The sequence below is a fragment of the Pristiophorus japonicus genome, chromosome 16, assembly GCF_044704955.1.
Source record: "Pristiophorus japonicus isolate sPriJap1 chromosome 16, sPriJap1.hap1, whole genome shotgun sequence".
NCBI lineage: Eukaryota > Metazoa > Chordata > Chondrichthyes > Pristiophoridae > Pristiophorus > Pristiophorus japonicus.
In genome coordinates, this window is record NC_091992.1 from 26619211 (window position 1) to 26644978 (window position 25768).

The following is a 25768-nucleotide window of genomic DNA, read 5'->3' on the forward strand; positions in this document are numbered from 1 at the left end:
GCGATTCTTGGTTGCCTTGTCTTTATGGAAATCAACTTTATTCTCAATAGCTTTTCCCCCCTACAATCTTCTCCACAAAGTTTTCAATGGTAATGAGCAGTATCTTGCTGGGCTGGCTGATGGAATTGATTGTGCAGAAGTCATTACAATCAGTCCGATCTCCTTTTTTGGAATGACAATTCTGTTGGGACCCCAGGTACTTGGCCAGCTGATTAGATCAAATCAAAGTGGATGGAAAGCTTTACTATAGGTACTGTATTTTGAATGAGCGATTCTGTAGCAATTCCATCAATTTTCAGACAAACCCAGACAATATGAGCTAAATGTAGACATATGTTTGAGCATTTTCTTTTCATAGAAAGAACTTAGTTTTTAAGCCGAGAGAATATTCTCTTAAATCCTACTTTTGCTCATTAGGAGTATTTTAATCTACATTTTCAATGTAACTCCCGGCCATATTTAGTGTATCTTATATTTCCTACTAACTACTCACATATCGCCTGCCATTGTCTCCCAGAGGTACCTCTGTTCGGCCAGTAAAAATAACTGCCTGCAGAATTATTGTATAAATGCGTAACACACTTATATCAAATTACTGTATCTACTGTTATAAAAGAAGAGGAAATTATCTGTTCATTTTAAATAGCCTGACACTTCTGTTAAAATGGCAGAAAGAGAAATTTGATAAGAATGTGTTAGGTTTTGTATAACATTCCCCAATAGTAATTTCTACCTAGAGAGGATAAAAGACTGATGGAAGTGCCATAAATGGCAAACACAGTTTAAGGGTTCTGATAATACCATTAGCAACAAGAATAAAGTTAAGTCAATTTATACAGTCAACAGAACCCATCTTTTACTATTTTATAACGTGTGCAGCCTTTAAATATTTTCTTCGATGTTGACATTTCTAATTCGAGTTTTACCACTGGAATTTGGAACATAAGCTACACCAGAAAACTTCCAGTTGTCACCTCAAACTGCCTAGTCCTTCAGTTTTGTGTGATGGGATGTGAAAAGGGGTTTGACTGGCAACACAGAATGTGTGATCTTCTCTCATGACAGAATGGGATGCTTTTACGAAGGTATTTATTATTATATATGTCTTTATAGAAATGATAGGGAACAATGTCAGAGGTTGCTTTGGCGTGGTTAACTAAACAACTTTATAAAGTGTATCTCTCTAAAACTGTCATGACTACATTAATAGCTGCACTTCCAGCCCTGCTTGACTATGAAACAGTCAGTAATAAATGAGGAAAATACTTCTGCAAAAACGATATGCTACCAGTAATTTCAGCAGAATTTTAAAGAGGGACACAGCGATGTTCAAAATACAAAGAAAAAATGCTGAGTCCGTTCGAAACCTTAAAATCATTTAGGTAAAATAAAAGCAAAATGAAGAAAAATGACAGCACAAACTATTGGTGCTGTAAAAATAATAAACCATTTACTTTACTAAATGACCATATTAAAGTACAAAGGAGAATCTAGCAGTTCATTTCACACCCAAATTACTTTTCAACAGAGCTCAAGGTGGACCATTATTGCTGAATCCTCTGGAGATGACGAATGAACTGAATGTTCTGGAGGACTGCTGTCTGCAATAGAAATCAATAAGAGACATGTTTCTGTTGCCAGACCATTACTACTCTGTGGGCATTTAATGACACGGTGCATCATTGAGCGCATGCTTTCCCTGATGTTTTCCCTTGAAGTGAGTTCTCCGTGTCAGTTGATCCATCAGTGGGAAGTGCGGGGTAGAAGTAAGACGCTTCCAAAGATGGAGTGAGACAAAACCCGATTAAGAGTCAATTCAACGTGCACTGGTAAACATGCCGGTTCTGGAGCAGCATTAGAGATTTGGGAACTGACTGCCCCTCCCCACCCCAGATATATGAAGTATCTTAGATAAGGGATGTGCAAGGCAATGGACAACCTAAAATAATAGAAGAAAGAAATAACATTTTGTATAATACAGTGCTGAACATTTCAAGGTAAAGATACGAACCTAGAAATTACTGTTGCCAATATTGGCATGCAAGTATTCAATACAGTTATCTTCTCTGAAATAATGGATAGAAGAATGTTATTTAAGTATGTTAAGTATTGGTCTTCTAATACCGGCAATAGTAATATTTTAGGCTACTGAGTTCAAATGTATGTAAAATTCTCTGTACTCCACTCTCCAAATCTGCTATTCTCGCAACTGTTGGCACTGTTTAATCCTGACTACCAGTATGTTTTAACTTTATCAATTCACTTTATATAGTCTGTAGTGTTTATTGTGGTATAGAGATTCAATGGGTTCTAAAGTCGAAGATTTAAAAAAAAAGGTATCAGGACTGAGGACAGGCCACATGAAACACACAGGGCAAGAATTTCACACAAGCCATACATTGGGCCGGATGTTACAGTCAGCAGTGAACAAACGGTGCCAGTCGTTCATTACACTTACACAAACCCACAAACTTCCTCTAGGGTTTTGTACTCAAACTGATTATAAAGCCATTTAACAGCACTGCCCTCTACAGGGGATCTGGGGCCTGCGTGAACAGGACAAGCAACTGTGTATCACGGTAACCAATCAGATTGAAGAATTGTTAATGAGGCGCCCAAAGTCTAACCAGAAAGTTATAATAATTAATTCAATGCCAAATCAGGTACAGAGAGTGAAATAATGAGACGGAAAGAAAGATGGGATTAAGAGAGAGAAAGAGAAAAGAGACAGAAAGAAAAAGTTTAAAAAAAAATGCTTTATTTAAATGTTTTTATTTTTTCAAATCTCCAACAATAATTCAAAACTTAAGGAATGAGACTCCACACCTGTAAAAATTCATTTTCAGTGCTAGAGAGTTTGTTTGGCAGTAATTAAGACTTATATTGCTTACACTGGAATGGGCAAGCCCTCATTTTTTCTGGTGAGTTTAGTGGGTATCTATCACATAAGTACAGCAACTTAATGCCGTTCCATGCATTTCAGTACTGTTATGTATGCATATCAATGATGTACTGTAACACTAGACCTGAATGTACCTTCACCCTGTATATTCCATACCTGTACACCAGAGGGTGCTGCTGCTGGAGACCTAAGGGTACCTGTACACTGCAGGTAACCAATTATAAAAGGGAGCTCACCTCTTGGTGTCCTCACTCTAGGAGCTGCAATAAAAGACTAGCGTCTGTACAGTTCAAGTGCCATACCCCTGCCTCGGGGAATCATTAACAGAGCGCTTGCATATACAATGAATACCGAGTCTCTTAGTGAGATACTGGTGAGTGCGGAACTCCTACACGGCAAGTGAGCTACAGTTGGCAGAGGAAATGTTTCAAGGACACCCTCAAAGTCTCCTTGATAAAGTGCAACATCCCCACCGAAACCTGGGAATCCCTGGCCTAAGACCACCCTAAGTGGAGGAAGAGCATCTGGGAGGGCGCTGAGCACCTCGAGTCTCATCGCTGAGAGCATGCAGAAATCAAGCGCAGACAGCGGAAGGAGCGTGCGGCAAACCAGACTCCGTACCCACCCTTTCCTTCGATGACTGTCTGTCCCACCTGTGACAGAGACTGTAACTCCCGCATTGGACTGTACAGTCACCTGAGAACTCACTTTTAGAGTGGGAGTGGGTCCTCCTCGATTCCGAGGGATGGCCTATGATGGGTTAGTGCGCAGCTTCTGGAGGAGCAGGGAATTGGGACAACAACTTCCTGATTTCCGGGTTTAGCTGCGCAGGTGCAGGCGGTCACCGGAAGTTGCTGTCCGATTGACACTTGGTAACAGTGAGGGCTAATAGCCTCAGCATTATTTGTACTGTAAAATCCAGGCCCGTGTATTTGCACGCGAGTCGAACAGGAGATTCCCCTATTGCTAGTTTCTAATGAAATCTCGGCTGAGGTCTATTTTGGATTTGGGGGTGATTGCAGCTTGTGACATTAAAGTTTTGGGTGCCTTCACATCAAAAATTGAAGACACTCCCTTAATGGATTTCCTGTTCCCCTGTACAGACCAGGCATTTTTTGTAACGTGTAACTGTTGCCATGATTACTATGTTTGATTAAGTATTCTCCTCTGTGCTTTTATGTTGACTATTTTCAGCCCTTTAAGTCTAAAATATAATTATATAACAATTAAAGTAAATACTGAGCAGATCACAGTTAAATCATGTCTCATAAAGAAAACTCATTTACGTTTTTTGTCTGAGAAATCTCATCTCCAGCACAAACAAGATCTCTTTTTCCATGTCACAGGGCTCAGTGAGCAATTTTTAAAATCATTGAGTTACAATTTGTAGCTGAGGTTGTTATGTTCAGAATAACTCCACAAGACTGTATGCTGTAAGCTCAAACTGATGTGACCTTAGTCTCTTTAATCAAACTCCAGAGTGCTGAAGCAGCATGGCAGACAACCTTTTATACTTGCTTGCACGGGGTGCGCAGGTGACCCTTGGGTCGCCAACAGGTGCGCCCCCTGGTGGCAAGTCTTACACTATTATAATGTTTACATACATAACATCACTCCCCCCTACCCCCAAAGTCTTAGATACAAGTTATTTACAAGTTGAGGGGATCTGGGACTCTTTGTTCCCAGGTTGATCACCTGAGTTGAAGTCCTGGCATGGATGAGCTGGTCGGATCTTTGCTGCACTGCAGCGCGGCTGGTCTGATCAGACTGTTGAGCATGGTGGGTTCATCCTCGTGATTGACAGCGAGGTCGATTGCTGGTTGGGTATGTGTTGGTGGATCAATGACGGTAATGTCCTCTTCAAACTGTTCTTGGTTGTCAGTGAATTGCAGTTTGGTCTGATCTAAGTGCTTTCTGCAAGTTTGTCCATCCAGAAGTTTGACAACAAACACTCTATTCCCCTCCTTGGCTAAAACAGTGCCAGCAACCCATTTGGGACCATGACCGTAAATAAGAACAAATACAGGGTCATTAACCACAATGTCAGGGGATACAGCCGCGCGACTGTGGTAAATGTTATGCCGGTGACGGCGGGTTTCTACATGATCATTGAGGTGGACAAAGGAGAGCCTGGTTTTGAGTGCTCTCTTCATTAACAATCCTGCCAGGGGAACCCGGGTAAGCGAGTGGGGTCGCGTCCGGTAGCTGAGCAGAACCCGAGATAACCGACTGGGTCTGCAGGGAACTGTCCGTCACGCGTTTCAACCTCTGCTTGATAGTTTGGACTGCCTGTTCCACTTGACCGTTGGATGTGGACTTAAACGGGGCAGACCTGACATGTTTGATGCCATTGCAGATCATGAACTCGTTGAATTCCGAGCTGGTGAAACATGGTCCATTGTCACTAACAAGGACATCGGGCAAACCATGGGTGGCGAACATGGCCCGGAGGCTTTCAATGGTGACAGTGGACGTACATGATGACATTATTACACATTCAATCCATTTAGAGTAAGCGTCCACTGCTACTAGGAACATTTTTCCTGGAAAAGGCCAGCGAAATCTACGTGGACCCTGGACCACGTTTGGGAGGGCCATGACGACAGACTCAGTGGGGCCTCCCTAGGTGCATTGCTCAACTGTGAGCAAGTGTTACATTGGTGTGCGCATGACTCCAATTCCGAGTCAATGCTGGGCCACCAAACGTGCGACCTGGCAATAGCCTTCATCATGACTATGCCTGGGTGGGTACTGTGTAGGTTGGCAAAACCACGCGATTTCCCCATAGGAGACAATCTGATTGGATGGACATTTCATCCTTGCATCGGTAAAACGGCTTAATTTCGTCTTGCATTTCCCCGGGAACAGCCAACCACCACCTATTTTTACTAGTGATAGCACAGAGTCCCGGCTAGTCCAGGTCCTGATCTGGTGAGCCGTGACGGGTGACCCCTCGCTCTCAAACACATCCATTACAAGAAGCAAGTCTGCGGGTTGTGCCATTTCCACCCCGGTGGTGAGCAATGATAGCCGACTGAGGGCATTAGCACAGTTCTCAGTGCCTGGTCTGTGGTGGGTTACATAGTCATACACAGATAATGTTAGTGCCCATCTTTGGATGCGGGATGAAGCATTGGTGTTAATACCTTTGCTTTCTGAAAACAGCAAAATGAGCGGTTTGTGGTCGGTTTCAAGCTCGAACTGGAGTCCAAATAGGTATTTGGTGTATTTTCTTAACCCCATATACGCATGCTAATGCTTCTTTCTCAACCATACTGTAGGCTCTTTCAACCTTTGATAAACTTCTGGATGCATATGCAACCAGTTGCAGTTTGCCTGACACATAGGCTTGCTGTAACACACAACCGACCCCATACGAAGATGCATCACAAGCTAGTACTAAACATTTACACGGGTCATACAATACAAGTAATTGTTGGAACATAGCAGGTTTCTGGCCTTATCGAAGGCTGTCTCTTGAGATTTACCCCAAACCCAGTCGTCACCCTTACATAGCAATAAATGCAAAAGTTCCAGCAAAGTGCTCAACCTGGGTAAAATGTTACTAAAATAGTTGAGGAGTCCCAGGAACGAACGCAGCTCCATCACATTCTGTGGTCTGGGTGCATTCTTGATGGCCTCCGTCTTAGAGTCCGTGGGTCTGATGCTGTCTGCTGCAATCTTTCTCCCCAAAAATTCGACCTCTGGCACCTGGAAAACACACTTGGAGCATTTCAGCCTGAGTCCCACTCTGTCCAGTCGCTTTAGAACTTCTTCCAGGTTGTGCAAGTGTTAGGTGGTGTCACAACCAGTGATCAGTATGTCGCCTTGAAACACAACGGTGTACGGAACCGATTTCAGCAGACTCTCCATGTTCCTCTGGAAGATGGCAGCAGCCGAGTGAATCCCAAAATGGCATCTGTGGTATATGAACAGTCCTTTGTGCGTGTTGATGCATGTCGATCTTTTTGAAGATTCAGCCAGCTCCTGTGTCATGTAGGCGGAGGTTAGATCCAGCATGGTGAATGACTTCCCCCCTGCTAACGTTGCGAACTTCCCCCTCTGCTTTGGGTAGTGGGTACTGGTCCTGTAACGAGACTCGGTTGATCGTTATCTTGTAGTCTCCGCAGATTCTGACCATGCCATCGCTTTTCAACACCGGAACAATGGGGCTGGCCCACTCATTGAACTCAACTGGCGATATAATTCCCTCTCATTGAAGTCTGTCCAGTTCAATCTCGACTTTCTCCCGCATCATATATGGAACCGTTCGGGCCTTGTGATGAACGGGCCATGCATCAGGGACTAGATGGCCGTAGTAATACCAGCCCTCCTGTATGGCTCAGAGATGTGGACCATGTACAGCAGACACCTCAAGTTGCTGGAGAAATACCACCAGCGATGTCTCCACAAGATCCTGCATATCCCCTGGGAGGACAGACACACAAACATTAGCGTTCCCATCCAGGCCAACATCCCCAGCATTGAGGCACTGATCACACTTGATCAGTTCCACTGGGCAGGCCACATAGTTCGCGTGCCAGACACGAGACTCCCAAAGCAAGCGCTCTACTCGGAACTCGTCCACGGCAAACAAGCCAAAGGTGGGCAGAGGAAATGTTACAAGGACAACCTCAAAGCCTCCCTGATAAAGTGCGACATCCCCACTGACAGCTGGGAGTTCCTGGCCATAGACCGCCCTAAGTGGAGGAAGTGCATTCGGGAGGGCGCTGAGCTCCTCGAGTATCGTCGCCGAGAGCATGCAGAAATCAAGCGCAGGCAGCGGAAGAAGCGTGCAGCAAACCAGGCTCCCCGCCCAACCTTTCCCTCAACGACTATCTGTCCCACCTGTGACAGAGACTGTGGTTCTCGTATTGAACTGTACAGCCACCTAAGAACTCATGCTAAGAGTGGAAGCAAGTCTTCCTCGATTCCGAGGGACTGCCTATGATGATGAGATGGATCTGCACTTTGGCGCCTGTGAAGTTGCCGATGCCTGGCTCAAATAGCGGCGGAAATTTGTTAAGCACTTGAGTGCACGAGGCGTCATCCACCGAAGACAGTGCTTTGATGTCTTCCCAGTTACATCAGATCTTTCTTAGCCAGCATCTGCCGAACAGCGTTGGGCCATCGCCTGGTACAATCCATAGTGATAAATCATGCACAGCTCCATCGTACGATACCTTTACTACTGCACTGCCAATGACTGGTATGAGCTCTTTGGTGTAAGTGTGTAGCTTTGTATAAATCGGGCTTAGTTTTGGCCTTTGTGCCTTGTGGCCCCACACTTTCTCAAAAGCCTTCTGGCTCATAATTGACTGACTCGCCCCCGTGTCCAATTCCATGGAAACTGAAATGCCGTTTAATTTGACTTTCAACATTATCGGAGGGCTTTTGGTGGTGAAGGTGTGTACCCCATACACTTCCTCTTCAGCCTCGGGTTGAGTTGCCTCTCTTACTCGTTCAACGTGATCCACGCCGGATTGGTCATCTTCATCTGACTCTGCCACATGGTGACACGCAGCACGTCTGTACATTTGCTGGAGGTGCCCCATTATTCCGCAGCCTTTGCACACGTAGTGCTTGAATCTATGATTACCCCTGCAGCGCCAACATGGTGTTAATGGATTCGCATTCACGCCTCACGGCGGACTCTGAATCATCCTAGGTCTGGCATCTGCAGGCGTGTAGGTCCTGCCATGTACAGTTCTGCCTGCTGAAGGTGTTATCTTATGCACAGTACTTGCCGGTGAGCTTCGATGCTGAGAAGATATCTGCTTCGTGTTATCGTTCGTGGACATGAAAGCCTGGGCTGTCGTGATGGCCTTGCTCAGATCTAGGGATTCGGCAGACAGCAGTTTGCGAAGAATGACCTCGTGGCCGATTCCAAGCATGAAAAAGTCCCGCAACATTTCCCCCAAAAATCCAGCAAATACACACGGTCCTGCAAGGTATCTTAGGTCGGCGACATAGCTCGCCACTTCCTGGCCCTCGGAGCGATGGTGCGTATAAATAGATACCTGGCCATTAAGATGCTCTCCTTTGGCTTGAGGTGTTCCCGAACCAGCGTGCACAACTCTGCATCTATCTTGTCCGTTGATTTCGTCAGTGCTAGCAGATTTTTGATGAGGCATATCTCATGGACCCACAAACAGTGAGGAGAATCGCCCTGCGCTTGACCGCGTTACTGTCCATATCCAGATCGTTGGCCATGAAATACTGGTCAAGGCGCTCAACGAAGGCTTCCCAATCATCACTCTCAACAAATCTCTCAAGAATACCAACAGCAGCCATAACCGCGTGAAAGTTTGTGATCTGTTACTCGTTGCCAATTGTTATGTTCAGAATAACTCCACAAGACTGTATGCTGTAAGCTCAAACTGATGTGACCTTAGTCTCTTTAATCAAACTCCAGAGTGCTGAAGCAGCATGGCAGACGACCTTTTATTATACTTGCTTGCACGGGGTGTGCAGATGACCCTTGGGTCTCCAACAGGTGCGCCCCTGGTGGCAAGTCTTACACTATTATAAAGTTTACATACATAACAGAGGTTACCCTTCCACTGAGCAGCACTGTAATGTGCACAAACCTCCCCTCAACTGAGAATGCTGCTTGTAGCTGGCAAAAGCCTCCTTCCCTGCCTCCCCGAATAATCAACTTGGTCTCAACTCTCAATGTGCAATGCAACAGGAGATCAGCTAGTTTTATTGTTAAAAAGGGTGATGATTTAGTGCCTGCTTTGAGAGCTCAATCAGTCAACTATTTAAGTTGTGCACTTTAAACAAATGCCCCCTGCAAGGGGGGTAACACTCCAAAATAATTTTTTTCAGTGCCCTTTTTTTTGGCAGGGGGGTTGTTTAAGGCACTAAAAATAGAAATAATACAAGTGCCCCCTGGCTAAAAGGGGGCACTAAAACTGGCAAATTTAACAAATTAAACTTTAAACTTAAATGATCAAATTAAAATTTGATTGCCGGGGGTGATGATGCACTCCAGTCCCTCCGGCGCCCACCTCGCTCAATCATTCATCTCCATTTTCCACTGGGATGTTGTAATCCTGAAGTAGCTGCTGCCATTCTGCTCACCTGCACTGCCTCCTGTTGAGCACAAACCAAGTACTGCGTACTTTTAGTTTAACATTATTCATCATTTTGCCTATCCATTGCCACTGAAGGCAGTAGGGGTATAAAACTGTCATTAGGGGTCAAAGTAATTAACTTTGAACAAATCTAAGATATTTTATTACACAGCGTATAAATCAAGTTTAGCTAATTTTAAGAATACCAATCTTTTACTTTTTACTCCAGAGTACCATAATGGTGAAATAACGGCTACAGAATCCGCCCTTCTGATTTCTTGTTACGGGCTTTTTATTGCATGCTTACCTGATTGACTGCCTCACCATTGCCTTAACATAGAAAGAAAGAACTTGCCTTTTTATAGCGTTCATCATATGATCAGGACATCAAGACAATTTTTACTATGTTAAAGGCGCTATCTAAATGCAAGCTGTTGTTGTTATCCCAAACCACTTCACACCCTATCAGTGTCGTCACTGATGTTATGTAGGCAAATGTAGCAGCAAATTTCTGCACAGAAAAGTCCCACAAACAGCAAATTAAATGTATGGCTGTTTCTCTTGTTGTTGGTGTTGCCTATGTTGGTTGGGGGAGGAGTGTTGGCCAGGACACAGAGTGAACTCCCTGCTCTTCTTTGAGTGTTGCCATTGGATCTCTTGCATCCATCTGAACGAGCAAATGCAGCCTTGGCTTAATATCACCTCAGATAAATGAATCTCTGACGATGCAACACTAGTTCAGTGCTGCACTGAAGTGTCTGCCTAGATTAAGTGCTCACATCTCGGTGTGAGGCTTGAACTAAAACTTGAACCCACGATATAATTGATGCAGCCACTTTAACGTGAGCCTGCTTGTTCTTTCTTACAATCAATTGGCGGTTTCTAATTGTCCCACCACCTCCAGGGTCGCAGAAGTGTACAATTGCTATTATTAGTCTAAGTGACTGAGAACAAATACAGCGTGTTTACTTTTAACAGCTTAATTCATAAAATGCATTTCTACTGGGATGCAGTTGCTGTAAAGCATCTGTTGCAAAGTCTTTCTCTATGGCCTGTTACTGAGGACAGTATTCTGTCTATCTGTTGGACTTTGTGTTGGTGGTTTATTTGTCACATCATTCAGCAAAGCCTTGGAATGACATATAGCAGCAGTCAATAAAAGGGAATGAGTAAGGGCAAATTCCTATAACAGTTGTAAAACATAAAGTTACGAATGAGAGAACAAGGCAATTATTAAGCCAAAACAATCTCCATTGGGGTCAGTATCATCATTATTACCACCCTCAGCATTGACAAGAAAGAAAGACTTGCATTTAGATAGCTCCTTAACATTTCGCTCGAAAACATCTCATAGTGCTTCACATAGAATGAATTACTTCAAATTCTGATGACTATTGCTATGTCGGACAGTAAATTCCACAACAATTTCATTTTGAAAACCATTGGGAATGATGCCAGTTGTCTTATTCCTATGGAGATTCTCATACTTTAAAGGATTCCCAGTAGAAATATAAAGACCAGGAAGTAATCCCAGTAATAAAATGAAGCTGGGAACAATGACTTTTCAATCTAAAATATATGTGTACGAGCTGTGATTGAACAAAGAGTCAGGACATATGGAGCTGATTTGGGTGTCTCTTAACCCCCAGTCTGCAACTCTCTTTTTTTTAAGAGACAAAATAAAACATTTAAATCAAGTACCCCCCAATCTGGGGGGCCACTCCAAACATTTTCCAATGCCCTTTTTTTGTTTTTTTTTGTTTTTTTTGTATTTTTGTAGTTTTTTGGGGGGGGCATTAAAATCGTGAATTTTCCAAGTGCCCCCTATAAAAGGGGAGGGGGACATTAAAACCGGCAATTAAAACAAATTAAACTGTAAAATAAATAAAATCAAATTAAAATTTGGTTGCTGGGGGTTATAATGCACTCCAGTCCCTCCGGTGCCCAGCTCTCGCGGAAGGCCGCGAGCGTACCGGTGGACACCGCGTGCTCCATCTCCAAGGACACCCTGGCTCGGCCCCCAGTCTACATTTCAAAATTGGTGCAGACAAGGTGAAATTGATTATAAAATTAGGCATGGATCAGTTACACCAGCTCAATTGGCACTTGGGCCAAGGGTACATGGTAAAAGCTCTCATCTGAAGCAACAAAAGTTTCATTTTGACTTTAAATAGGAGACATGGAAAGTGGCCATTGCCTTTTGCTGTCAGTGAATGTGATGGGCATTAAGCTCAATGCATGCCAAGGGGTGCTCTTTCAATCAGGAAGCCATTTAAAGGGCACAGATTTTAAAGATTTTTTTCGCCATTTCTAAGTCAATTTTGTTCATTTTTTATCCTGCTGGCACTTAGGTTTTGTGTCAGTGGTCATTAATTGTTATTTCGTGTCCTGCTTCCCTTTACTGGCACAAGTGGGTTTCCCAATAGGAAGCCTCCAAGCTGATATGTTCAGAAGAATAAGAGGACCTACGGAGCGATGACAGGGTGTTCAGACTGCCGAAGAGATGCCTCAAGGCCTTCCGCCAGGACCTGCACATTAGCACCAAGAGTGAGATATGAAATTATATTACTTTGGAAGATATATGGCCCCCATATTGGTGGTCTTACCGCCCACTACCACCTGCTGCCATCGACTGCCACCAAGTTTCCTTGCCATCTTCCTCTCCTCGCTATTTTCCACTTGGGCTGGAGCGGGCGGGCGGGAGGGGAGCACCGCCGGGAGCCTCCCGCTGACGTCCTCTGGCGGCCAAGTCGCGTAAGTGGCCTCCCGCCCGCCGAGCTGCCAGATTGGTGCAAGCTGGAGTCGGCGGGAGTTGGCGCCAGCAGGGGCAAGGACTGCTGCGTGAAAGCTGTTCTTACCCCGATGGTCGGTACGAAGACCTGCAAAAGAAGGTTCGTGAACATCTTTAACATTTTTTTTTAAACAGTGACTTACCTGGATGTGGTCTCCTGAAGATGTTCCGGTGATTTTTCTTTTTCTTTGTAATGTTTTTACTTTTCAGATCTTTGACCCTCCTTGGGCCCGACTCCATCCTTGGCGGCATTTGGGCGGCAAGCTCCTTTGTCGTCGCGATTGAGAGCTCCCGCCGGCTGCTGCCCAGATTGACGACATAAGCCATTATTTTGCCGTTGGGCGCTACTGCCACATCTTTTAGAGGAATCTTTCAGGCAAAGTACCGCCCAGTCTCTCGGCGGCCATCGGCGGTCCTTTGGATAGCTCATGAAAACCGGGATAGAGACAATAGAACCATCCCCAGCACACTCCTCATGGCCGTATTATGGTATGTAAATCTCTGACCATTATGCTGAACGGTTATTCATAAGCATCTCAATCACAACATGCTATGCTTTATATGGAACTGCATGAATAAGGAATGCCAGGTTGATGAAGAGGTAACCATACTCATCTAGATGCCACCAGCCATTTCTGCAGGCCTTGGCACACCTGCCTGGCAATGACCATGAGGTTTTCTCAGGACCTGTTTCAGTAGAGTAGAAGATGCATAGATCTACCATCTGCTGCAAGGACACCTACAGCTATCATACAGCATAGGGCTGGCGTAAGCAGGGTCAGTAATGGTCAGCTGCGACCTGAATCTTGGCTGCACTTTGTTGCATGCTCTGGCACTGACCTAGCTGAATGGTGCAGTAGGGTGGCACAGAGGGCAACCTTCCTCACAATCACCTCGTGCAACACCAGCTCAACGTTAGCTGTCACGAATCACAGAGCTGAACGTTGGTCTGCTTGTCAATTGTCTGCAATTTCATGCTTACACCTCGTGTCACTTTCCCCTCATTTTTGTGTGCCACTTCTTAATCTACTCGGCACTAGGTGCTGATGGGCTGAGATGTCTTTTGAACTTTTCCAAAAGCTCTCATCATTTTTGTCCCCCTTAATTGTCTTCCCTTTAATTGGCCCTACCTCTTTAAATTTGACATAAACATAATTTTCTTCTTTCATTAGTGTTCTCCCTAGACCCTGATGAGGTGACTCCTGCTGCTGTGAATAATGATGCAAATAAGCTTCTACTGTGAGTGGTATTTGCACTTAACCTTTTGAGCAGGATTTATGCTGCTTTTTAACCATTTCAAACCGACTTAGATTCGAAGACAATAAACAGCCCAGTGTAGTCTCATGGAACTCATTGCCTCGCCTATACTAACTGTTTTCTATAGGCTTCCTCTACTTCTGTCCTCTGATGTCCGATCCAGACTGACGCTCCTTGTCCTGTTATACAAAAGCAAAATACCGTAGATGCTGGAATCTGAAATAAAAACAGAAAATGCTGGAAATCTCAGCAGGTCAGACAGCATCTGTGGAGAGAAACAGAAAATGGGCGTTATTTCCGGCGTGGGCATTAAAAAAGGGTTATCAGATCGCCAGCTTCTTGCCCATTCTCAAAACACCTAATTTCCATTTTTGAAAATGGGCGTTACTGCGAGCGATATCAAATGGGCGGTAGCGTTAATTTTTTTTTACCTTCTGCCGTAAAGTGTGGCCGTCCTTAGCAACGGCATGGCAACGTTCGATTCCCACGATTCAGGAGGTCAAGAGTCATCATAACATGCGCAGACAAGAAGACAGAGAGAGAGGGAGCTCAGAGGCACTGAAAGCATGTGTGGCTGTGGTGTGTGCTTGTTTGGCTGTTGTGGGAGGCACAAGGGAGATTCACCAGCAGCAAAAAGCCTACTAAGCACCAAGAACATAGTTGGCACTGAGTTTTTGTCCAAAAAATAAGATATAACATGGAAGGGATGGAGGAGGCCCTGGAGCTGGTAGCCAGGAACACTGGTGGCAGAGGCAAGAAACATCTTGCTTCTGGCTCAGAGCATGTTCCCACCTCGGGACCGTCCTCTCCCGTATCCGTCCAAGCAGTGATTCAGCCGACAACACCGACCCCCGTCCCCCCCCCCCGCCACCGCAATGAAGCATCGTCTGAGGACCTCCTCAGCCAGGCGGCTTGGAGTCAGGACGGGAAGGGGAAGGGGTAGAGGTGGGAAGGAGAAGTGGCGGGGAGGGGGAAAGGGTTGGGTTTGTACAGAAATACTGATGCAATCAGACTAATGTTCGGTTTAAATGTTTTTTATTTAACAAAACCTTGTAGCACATTGGCTCAGATAGCTGCACCATTACACACTTGTGATTCCTTTACATCAAAGGCTATAATCACATTTAACTTCAATCAACTTAAACTTTAACTGTCACCAAGGTGATGCCCACCATTGATGCATGACCTGCACACCCAGCAGTGTGTCAGTCTTGTAAATAGCACCAACGTTCTTTGAGGCAAAGCGATCATTGATGAGCTCCTGATGTAAGGCTCTTGCAGCTATCATGCCACCATGGGCCCTTTCATGTGGTTTACAGGGAGGCAGGGGCATGACTTCAGCATCAGCCTGATTGTCTGGACCGATGTCAGCATCCGCCTCCTCGTCCTCCTCTTCATCTCTCTGGTGAGGTGGACTGTCAGACTCATCGGGCAATTCTTGTCCCCTCCTGATAGCCAGGTTGTGTAGCATGGAGCACACCACCACGAATTGAGCTACCTGCTCAGGGTGGTATTGGAGGTCGCCTCCTGAGTAGTCCAGTCATCTAAAGCGCTGCTTCAGCACTCCAAAGGTTTTCTCCACGATATTGCGAGTGGCTCTGTGGCTCTCGTTTTATCGCCTCTCGGCTTCGGTGTAGGTGTCATGCAGGGGGTCATCAGCCAGGTGGCGAAGCCATATCCTTTGTCACCAAGCATCCAGCATTGACTTTGTGGCTCATTGTTAAACAAGTCAGATACAGTGCTCTCACGCAGGATGTGAGCATCATGGATGCTGTCCAGAAATTTAGCATTCACTGCCAGTATAATTTGCTGGTGGTCGACAATGAGTTGGACATTCAGGGAGTGGAATCCCTTGTGGTTCCTGAAAACCTCAGCATCCTGAAAAGATGCCCGCATCCCGATGTGCTTACAGTCTATTGCTCCCTGCACCTTGGGGAAGTTTGCAATTCTGGAGAATCCTAGAGCCCTCTCACTCTGTGCCTCCCTGGTCATAGGAAAGCTGATCAAGTCCCTCCTGCATGCGTAAGGGCTTCAGTGACCTGTCTAATGCAGTGATGTGTGGCATACTGAGAAAGTCTGCAAATGTCTCCAGCTGTGTCCTGAAAAGAACCCGAGGCATAGAACGACAGTGCTGCGGTGACTTTAACCTTGACGGACAGTGCAGTACTGATGGTGCTGGCAGGCTGCAGATCTCCCCTTATCAGCTGGCATACCTCAGTGATAATCTCTTTGTGGAAGCGCAGTCTCCGAAGGCAGCTGGAGTCGAGCAAGTCGAGGTGAAACTGCTTCTCCTAGTACTTGCGGGGGGTGTAATGTCTGGTCCTCCTCATCTGTCTGCCACGTCTTACATTGGGCACATAATGCAGTGCAGCGCTCCTTCGGCAATGTCGAGTCTGCTGCATGTAATTGGTCAGCAAGAGAGGGTGAGAAAGGACAGGCCCCATTGCAGTAGCTCTCTGTTTTCTACCAATTGATCACAAACAAGGAATGCCCCGACGAAGACACCTCTTCAATTCCAGTCGATCACAGTGTGGTCAAGATGTTTTTACAGATGTTCACATCAACTCCAATGCCCTGCAGAGTACATCCGAACTCCATCAAGGTTGAAGCACAGCAGCCTTTTAAAATACACGACATGTGATCTAGAACATGGTATCCATAACGCTGTGATTCGTTCCAGTTAGTTGCACTTTTTCTGGGCCTTTTTTTGGGCGAGCAATATTGTGGGCGATATGTGTGCGAGGTGGTGAAATTAACGCAGCACGATCTCATGGCCGTTAGTTTTGGTAAAGGTTATGTATGAATAAAGAGTCTGACTAGATACTGTGAGCTCAAAGTAAAGTGTGACCGTAGTCTTTTATTGCAGGTCTCCAGAGTGCCTCTCCAGCCTGTGGGGCCTCCTTAAGTACCAGTGCTCCCAAGGGATTGTGAGATCCCTTGGGACTCCAGGAGATGAGCCCTCTGGTGGCTACACAAGGTATATACAGGCTTAGATATATAACAACACTCCCCCCCCCAAAGTTTATAGTGTAACTATTTGCAAGGTGAGTCAATCTGGGGCCTTTCTTTCCCTGGCTGATTGTCTCGGTGCAAATGTTGGTTTTGGTGAATCGTTTGTTGGGCTCTCGCTGGGCTGCTGTGTAGCTGGCTTTGCTGGGCTGCCTGGTGTGGTGACTCCTGCTGGGTTGCTGCAGGTGATGGGTTCTGCTTCATGATCAACTGCGGTGTCGGTTGCCACTGGTGTGTATGTAGGGGGGTCAAAGTAGATAGGGTCCAAGGTGGGTTGCTCAGGATAATCTGTGAATCTGAGTTTGATTTGGTCCATGTATTTCCGGTGGATCAGTCCATTTGAAAGTTTGACCCGAAACACCCTACTCCCCTCTTTGGCCACAACAGTGCCGGGAAGCCACTTGGGACCTTGTCCATAGTTCAACACAAATACAGGATCATTGATTTCAATTTTGCATGACACATTTGCACTATCATGGTTGCACTTTGTTGAAGCCGCCTGCTCTCTACCTGTTCATGTAGATCAGGGTGGACTAACGAGAGCCCTACCAAACACTTACATGGATCATACAACACAAGCAATTTGTTTGAGCTTAACAATTTTCTAGCTTTTGGTACTAGCCTGTGATGCATTGTCATACGGTGTCGGGTGTGTATTGCAACAAGCTAATGAATCTGAGAAATTGCAACCGGTTACTTATGCATCCAGAAGTCTGTCTAAGGCTGAGAAAACCTATAGCATGATTGAAAAAGAAGCGTTAGCGTGTGTTTATGGGGTAAAGAAAATGCATTAACATCTGTTTGGGCTCAAATTTGAATTGGAAACTGACCATAAGCCACTGATAGCCATTTTCTTGGTCTTTACCCCATACCCATTCATCTCCTTCACGCAGTAAGGCGTGCAGGGATCCTAACAGTGTGCTGAGACCCGGAAAAAAGTTACCAAAGTAGTTCAGGAGTCCTAGAAACGACCGCAGCTCTGTCACGTTCTGTGGCCTCGGTGCGTTCTCGATTGCCTCCATCTTCGAATCGGTGGGCCTGATGCTGTCCGCCGCAATTCTTTTCCCCAGGAACTCCACTTCAGGCACCAGGAAAACGCACTTTGAGCATTTTAACCTGAGCCCCATGCGGTTGAGTCGACTAAGAACCTCCTCCAGGTTCTGCAGATGCTCGACAGTGTCCCGACCTATAACCAAGATGTAGTCCTGGAAGACCACCGTGCGCGGGACTGACTTCAGTAAGCTTTCCATGTTTCTCTGGAATATTGCCGCGGCTGATCGAATTCCAAATTGGCATCTGTTGTAAATGAAGAGACCTTTGTGCGTGTTGAAGCAGGTGAGGCCCTTCAATGATTCCTCCAGCTCCTGTGTCATGTAGGCCGAGGTCAAGTCCAGCTTCGTGAACGTCTTTCCTCCTGCCAGCATCGCAAAAAGGTCGTCTGTCTTTGGTAGTGGGTATTGATCCTGCAGGGAGAAACGATTGATAGTTACTTTGTAATCACCACAGATTCTGACAGTGCCGTCTCCCTTGAGGACTGGAACAATCGGACTGGCCCACTCATTGAATTCAATCGGCAAAATGATGTCCTCTCGTTGCAGCCGGTCCAGCTCGATCTCTACCTTTTCTCTCATCATGTCAGGTACCGCTTTCGCCTTGTGATGGATGGGTCGCGCCCCCGGAATTAGGTGGATCTGCATTTTTGCTCCTTGGAACTTCCCAATGCCTGGTTCGAACAGCGAAGGAAACTTGTTTAAGACCTGGGCACACGAAGTGTCGTCAGCGGACGAGAGTGCTCGGACGTTGTCCCAGTTCCAGCGTATCTTTCCCAGCCAGCTCCTGCCAAGCAGCGTGGGACCATCGCCCGGTCCCACTTAGAGTGGTAGCTTGTGCACCGCTCCATCGTAGGAGACCTTTACAGTAGCACTGCCGATTATGGGAATCAGTTCCTTTGTGCAAGTTCTCAGTTTAGTGCGAATGGGAGTCAGAACTGGCCTTGAGGCCTTGCTGCACCACAATTTATTGAAAGTCTTTTTGCTCATAATGGACTGGCTCGCGCCCATGTCCAGCTCCATTGACACCGGGAGTCCATTTAATTCAACTTTCAGCATTATCGGGGGACACCTTGTGGTAAATGTTTGCACCCCATATACCTCTGCCTCCTCGGTCTGAGGCTCTGATTCGTCGTGATCTGCCGTGGATCTGTCCTCCTCTGCAACATGGTGGTTTGCAGGATTAGCAGGGCTTGCAGCTTGCCTGCACATACGTTGGTGGTGTCCCATTGTTCCACAGCCCTTGCAAACGTATCCTTTGAAGTGGCATGAATGGAAACGATAATCACCCCCGCAGCGCCAACAAGGTGTTAATGGCCTTGCATTTATCACCCTTGATGGTCGACTCTGAGACATCTGCGGACGTGCAGCTGCAGGCATGTGGGGCCTGCCCTGTATGTTGCGATTTGAAAACAACATCACTTTGTTCACAGTACTTGTAGAAGCACTTGTGTGCTGAAAGATTTGCTTAGTATTGTCACTGGTGGCAATGAACGCCTGGACTATCGCTATGGCTTTACTCAAGGTTGGGGTCTCTGCAGTCAAAAGTTTGCGAAGTATCACTTCATGGCCAATGCCAAATACAAAGAAGTCCCTGAGCATGTGCTCCAAGTGTCCTTCAAATTCGCAATGTCCTGCAAGGCGTCTCAGCTCAGCGACATAGCTCGCCACTTCCTGGCCTTCAGACCTTTTGTAGGTGCAGAACCGATACCTCGCCATCAGAACGCTTTCCTTTGGGTTCAGATGCTCCCGAACCAGTGTGCACAAATCATTGTATGATTTCTTTGTGGGTTTTTCTGGAGCCAGCAGGTTTTTCAAGAAGCCATATGTTGGTGCCCCGCAGACGGAGAGGAGAATCGCCCTTCGTTTGGCAGCATCACTTCTCCTTCCAGCTCATTGGCCATGAAGTATTGGTCGAGTCGCTCAACGAAGGCTTCCGAGTCATCTCCCTCCGAAAATTTCTCCAGGATGCTCACTGTTCTCTGCATCATTGGGTTCGTCATCTGTATCTCGTCGCCAGTTGTTATGTATGAATAAAGAGTCTGACTAGATATTGTGAGCTCAAAGTAAAGTGTGATAGTCTTTTATTGCAGGTCTCCAGAGTGCCTCTCCAGCCTGTGAGGCCTTCTTAAGTACCAGTGCTCCCAAGGGATTGTGGGATCCCTTGGGACTCCAGGGGATGAGCCGTCTGGTGGCTACACAAGGTATATACAGGTTTACATATATAACAGTAAATATAGTTTTTACGACAAAAAAAAAGTGGGCGGGCGTTAATATTGAATCTTGGTGTTAAATCCGTGCAGAAAGTGACGCTAAGCGATATTATGAGCGTTGAATTTGCCCGTTCTGCTGATTCCGCCCAAAAAAAGTGGGCGGGCAGTAATATTTTTTCCCGGTGTTAAGCCCATGGGGAAAGTAACGCTCGGCAATAAGTTTCCGAAAAATGCTCGCCAGTTTCCATTTTGTGCCAAAATGGGCAATATATGGGCGTTATACGTCATTTCAGCGGTAAAATGGGCGTTAAGTGGGCGTTAAGCATGCAAAAAAAGTGGTGGTTCTAGCCCTATATGCCTTTGACATCCTGTCTATAATCCGATGTCCAAAACTGCACACAACCCTCTAATTGTAGCCTAATCAATGCTGTTTACAAACTTTTTCATGACTTCTTTACTCTTGTCGTCTATGCCCCTATTTATAAAACCTAAGTGCTAATGCTCTTTTTTATGACTTTATCTACTTGCTCTCACACAAATATCTATTTGAACCCCTAGGTCTCTCTATTCATCCATTAAGTGTCTCCACCCATTCCTTGATTTTGCTCCCAACATGTATCACCACATGTTTATTCACGTTAAAATGCATCGGTTACCTATCTGTCCATTCTGCTAACCTATGTCCTCCTGAAGCCTTTACAGTTCTCGAAGCCTCCTACTTTTGGGCTTTGAGTAAATTTTGAGACCACATTCCCAATACCCAAGTCCAAATCTCACACACACACACACACACACACACATATATATATCGAGAATAAACTCTAATTCTGTGATTTAAAGGTGAAATACTTTGGGCTCAAATGTGCTTGTGAATCTCATTTTTCATCTCTGCTGAGAAGATATTCACAGAGATGAAAAATGATTGTTGAAGCCAGGGGACTGGATTCATTTAAAAAACAGTGTTGCCCAATCATGAAAATGGCTCGTTGCTCCAGGGAACATCACAGGGAGGGCATTGCACCTACCACCTGCCCGATGAAAAGGGTCGCATAAAAAATGACCTCCCTGCCATACCTCTATAATTTATGTCTCTCTTTTTTTCTCTGATTCTCTCAGCCAGTCTCTTCCTCTCCCTTGCATATACATCTTCTTTTTGCTCCTCCCTCCTAACACTGCAAATGTAGAACAGTTGGGGTTGCTCTCCTTAGAGCAGAGATGTTTAAGAGAAGGTTTTGATGGAGAAAAATAAAGAGAAATTGTTTCCAGTGGCAGAAGGGTCTGTAACCAGAGGACACAGATCTAAGGTAATTGTCAAAGAAAACAGAGGTGAGATGAGAGACATTTTTTACACAGTGACTTGCTATGATCTGGAATATACTGGCTGAAAGGATGGTGGAAGCAGATTCAACAATAACTTTCAAAGGGAATTGGATAAATACTTGAAGGGGAACATTTTTCAGGGCTATGGGGAAAGGGCAGGGGAATGGGACTAATTGGATAGCTCTTTCAAAGAGAGGGCACAGGCATGATGGGACTAATTGGATAGCTCTTTCAAAGAGAGGGCACAGGCATGATGGGACTAATGGCCTCCTTCTGTGCTGTATCAATCTATGATTCTATGATCACAGATACAGGGGTAATTGGCAGACTGGCTTAAACATCCACCCCTCCACCATTGGCATACTGTGGCTGCAGTGTGTACTGTCAACAGGAGGCACTGCAGCAACTCGCCAAAGCTTCTTCAGCAGCATCTGCAAAATAGGCAAGCTCTACCGTCGAGAAGGACAAGGGCAGAAGGTGCACAGGAACACTATCAACTCCAAGTCCCCCTCCAAATCACACACCGTCCTGGCTTGGACATATATTGCCGTCATTCTTTAATTGTCGCTGGGTCAAAATCCTGGAACTCCCTACCTGACAGCATTGTGGGATTGGCTTCACCCCATGGCCCGCAGTGATTCAAGAAGGTGGCTCACCACCACCTTCTCAAGGGCAATTAGGGATGGGCAATAAATGCTGGCCTTACCAACGATGCCCACATCCTGAGAATTAAAAAAAAAATCTGAGTTGGCCCTTCAGGCAGGAAAGCTCATCTGCTGTGAGCACATGCTATAACATCATGGATACAGTGCCCACCATTTTAATGGATGGAAACTCATAGGCAATATGCCCGTTATTTTCCAATGTAAGCTACCAGGTGGTGGCATTATCTGCTGGCAGCATGGAGTTGGAAAACCATCCCCAATTGAGACAAGTAATCTTTGTCTCGATATTAATAACTTTTCTTCGAGTAGGTCTGAAACATCATCACATAAGAACATAAGAATTAGGAACAGGAGTAGGCCATCTAGCTGCTCGAGCCTGCTCCACCACTCAACAAGATTAGGGCTGATCTGGCCGTGGACTCAGCTCCACTTACCTGCCCGCTCCCCATAACCCGTAATTCCCTCATTGGTTAAAAATCCATCTATCTGTGATTTGAATAAATTCAATGAGCTAGCCTCAACTGCTTCCCTGGGCAGAGAATTCCACAGATTCACAACCCTCTGGGAGAAGAAATTCCTTCTCAACTCGGTTTTATATTGGCTCCCCCGTATTTTGAGGCTATGCCCCCTAGTTCTAGTCTCCCTGACCAGTGGAAACAGCCTCTCTGCCTCTATCTTGTCGATCCCTTTCATTATTTTAAATGTTTCTATAAGATCACCCCTCATCTTTCTGAATTCCAACGAGTAAAGACCCAGTCTACTCAATCTATCATCATAAGGTAACCCTCTCATCTCTGGAATAGCCTAGTGAATCATCTCTGTACCCCCTCCAAAGCTAGTATATCCTTCCTTAAGTAAGATGACCAAAACTGCATGCAGTACTCCCGGTGAGGCCTCACCAATACCCTGTACAGTTGCAGCAGGACCTCCCTGCTTTTGTACTCCATCCCTCTCGCAATGAAGGCCAACATTCCATTCGCCTTCCTGATTACCTGCTGCACCTGCAAACTAACATTTTGGGATTCATGCACAAGCACTCCAAAAAGAGTTTCACTCCAAAAAGAGTTTCATGCACAAGGACCAATTGTGGAGCAGTGGAGGCGTGTCCTGCACAGTTGGAGCTGAGCTGCAGTGAGGAGAGCAGCTATCAACTTGAGCTCCTGCCTGGAGAGCCCTGAGACCAGCCCAGGAAGAGAAGGAAGGAAGGGGCTTCACCACCAACTTTCACCCAGAGGGAGAGGAGGAGAAAAGAAAACTTTCAACAACTTTTATAATTTCTGCAAAGAGTTGGAGAGAGGGGGAAAAGACCAAAACAACATCCAGTGTGGAAGGAGGGAGACTCTACCATTCTACAGGTGGGTGCATTGGTGCAGTCCCCAAATAGACTTTGTTATATCGGTGGGGGGAGGAAAGAAGACCACTGAGGGCCGGAACATCGCGGGGGGTGTGTGTGTGTGGAAGTATGTGTGGGGGCCTTGCTTACAACTAGGCCCCACACACAATTGAACACCCCCCCCCCCCCAATTGCCTAGCCTGGGATAGCTGGAGCTACCAGGCTCAAGAATTTCATCACCTAATTAAACATCGTTGGGAGTGTGTGCCTGGTTGGCTCCAGCTGCCCCAGGTGAAGACATCTTCTCCCCTCACCTGAAGACCATCCCAAAGACTGTGTTTGTGTTTTTGCCATCTGGGGATTGCACCCACCCACAGCTGCGAGGGGAGACCTGACCTCGCAGTTTCCCCCCCCCGCTTCCCACCCCCCTCTCTCTCTCTGTTTCTCCCCTCTCTCTCTGAGACCCCTTTCTCCTAATTAAAAAAAAAACAATTGAGACAACTGAGCAGAGGGAGCAAGGCCCCTCCCCAATTGCCAACTAGGGGAGAGGTGCCTCGTTAAGGGCTCCTCTGCTCAGTTAATATACGAGGCCAATAAAGACCATTAAGGCCTGTGACTTTGGGGTGGGTGTAGCCCTTAAAGGGACCCCGTGATGGCGACCCCATCCACGCCGGTGGCAGGGCCAGCAAGGACATATGCGCAGGTGGCAACCGCTTCCACGGCACCTCCTGCGCCACCCGCTGCCCTGCCACCATTCAGATTAATCACCAAAAAACACGGGGTCAAGAGCTACACTCACCCCACAATGACCATCGAGGAGTGCGTGCGGGCGATGGCTGGGGTAGTCGGCCCCTCGGCCATTGTCGCAGCCTCCAAGATGTCTGGAAAGGCCGTGTTCTTCCTGGGGTCGGAGCGGGCGGTGTCCCTGGCCCTTGAAAAGGGGCTCACGGTGGGCGGGACGTTCCTGCCGGTGGACCCTCTCGAGGCCACCGCGCAGAGGGTCATCGTGTCGAACTTTCCGCCCTTTGTTTCCGCTGAGCTCCTCCTCCCTCACCTACACCAACTGGGGGAGGTAAGGTCGGGGATCAACCCCATACCGCTCGGCCTCAGGGAGAACAGCCTGCGCCACATGTTCTCCTTCCGCCGCCAGCTCTTTGTCCGGCTGGCGCGGGAGGACATGACGGAAGGGCACTTTAATGTGGTGCACGAGGCGACTGCCTACCGCATCTTCTGGACGTCGGACGGCGTGCGGTGCCATGCCTGCAGAGAGGTGGGGCACATTCGCAAGAACTGCCCCGCCTCCAAGGCCGCCAAACCACCGAAGGCGGCCAAGGCTGGCGCCGCCGCCACCCCTCCCCCTAGTTGCATCCGCGTGCCGGAAGCCATAGGTGCGCGGGCATCGTCGGAGGCCTTTGTTTTCGGGGCCTCCGGCGGGGGGGAGGGAGAGCGTCCGAACGGAAGGAAGGCGCGGGACAAGGCAAAACATCCAGAGGCGGGTCCCCTCGGTGCGCCAGACAATTTGTTTACTGCGCTCGGCCCAACCCAGTCACCGGCGAGCGCGGGGTGCCCCGAGCCCGTGCCCGAGCCCTTGAACAACACCACAGAGGGGCCCGGGCGCGGGCAAGAAAAGGAAAAGGGGGGGGCGGAGCGGGAGGCCTCGGCAGACATGGAGGTCTCCCTGCCTCCGCGCGCCCCCAGGAACAAAAGGAGGCGCGGCTCCGATGAGGCGGAGGGGGAACAACATCCCTCCGCGGAGGAGTCGGTGCCCGCCGCGTGTCCCGCGTCCCCAACCAGCGCCCCCAAGCTGCGCTGTAGGCGAGAGGAGTCTGTCCCCGAGGAGGGTGAGACAGTCGAGGCTGCCCAGCCTCTGCCTCCCGGGGATGGCGTGGAAGATCTGCCTGTCGTGGGGGGCGTGGGGATCGCGGAGGAATGCATTGCCGCCGGGCCGGGCGTCCCGGGGACTGAGGCGGGCGGGGCCGAAAAGGCCAAACCTGAGCCCGCCCAACTATTAATCAACTTCCCCCGGGAGTCGCTCGACCCGGCAGAAAATGAAACATATGTCCATTATGACACTGTAGATGCTGGGCCGGGGGGTGGCAGCGGGGAGGGGGAGGAACACCCACCCTCGCCTCTTGCTGTGGAGCTGGAGC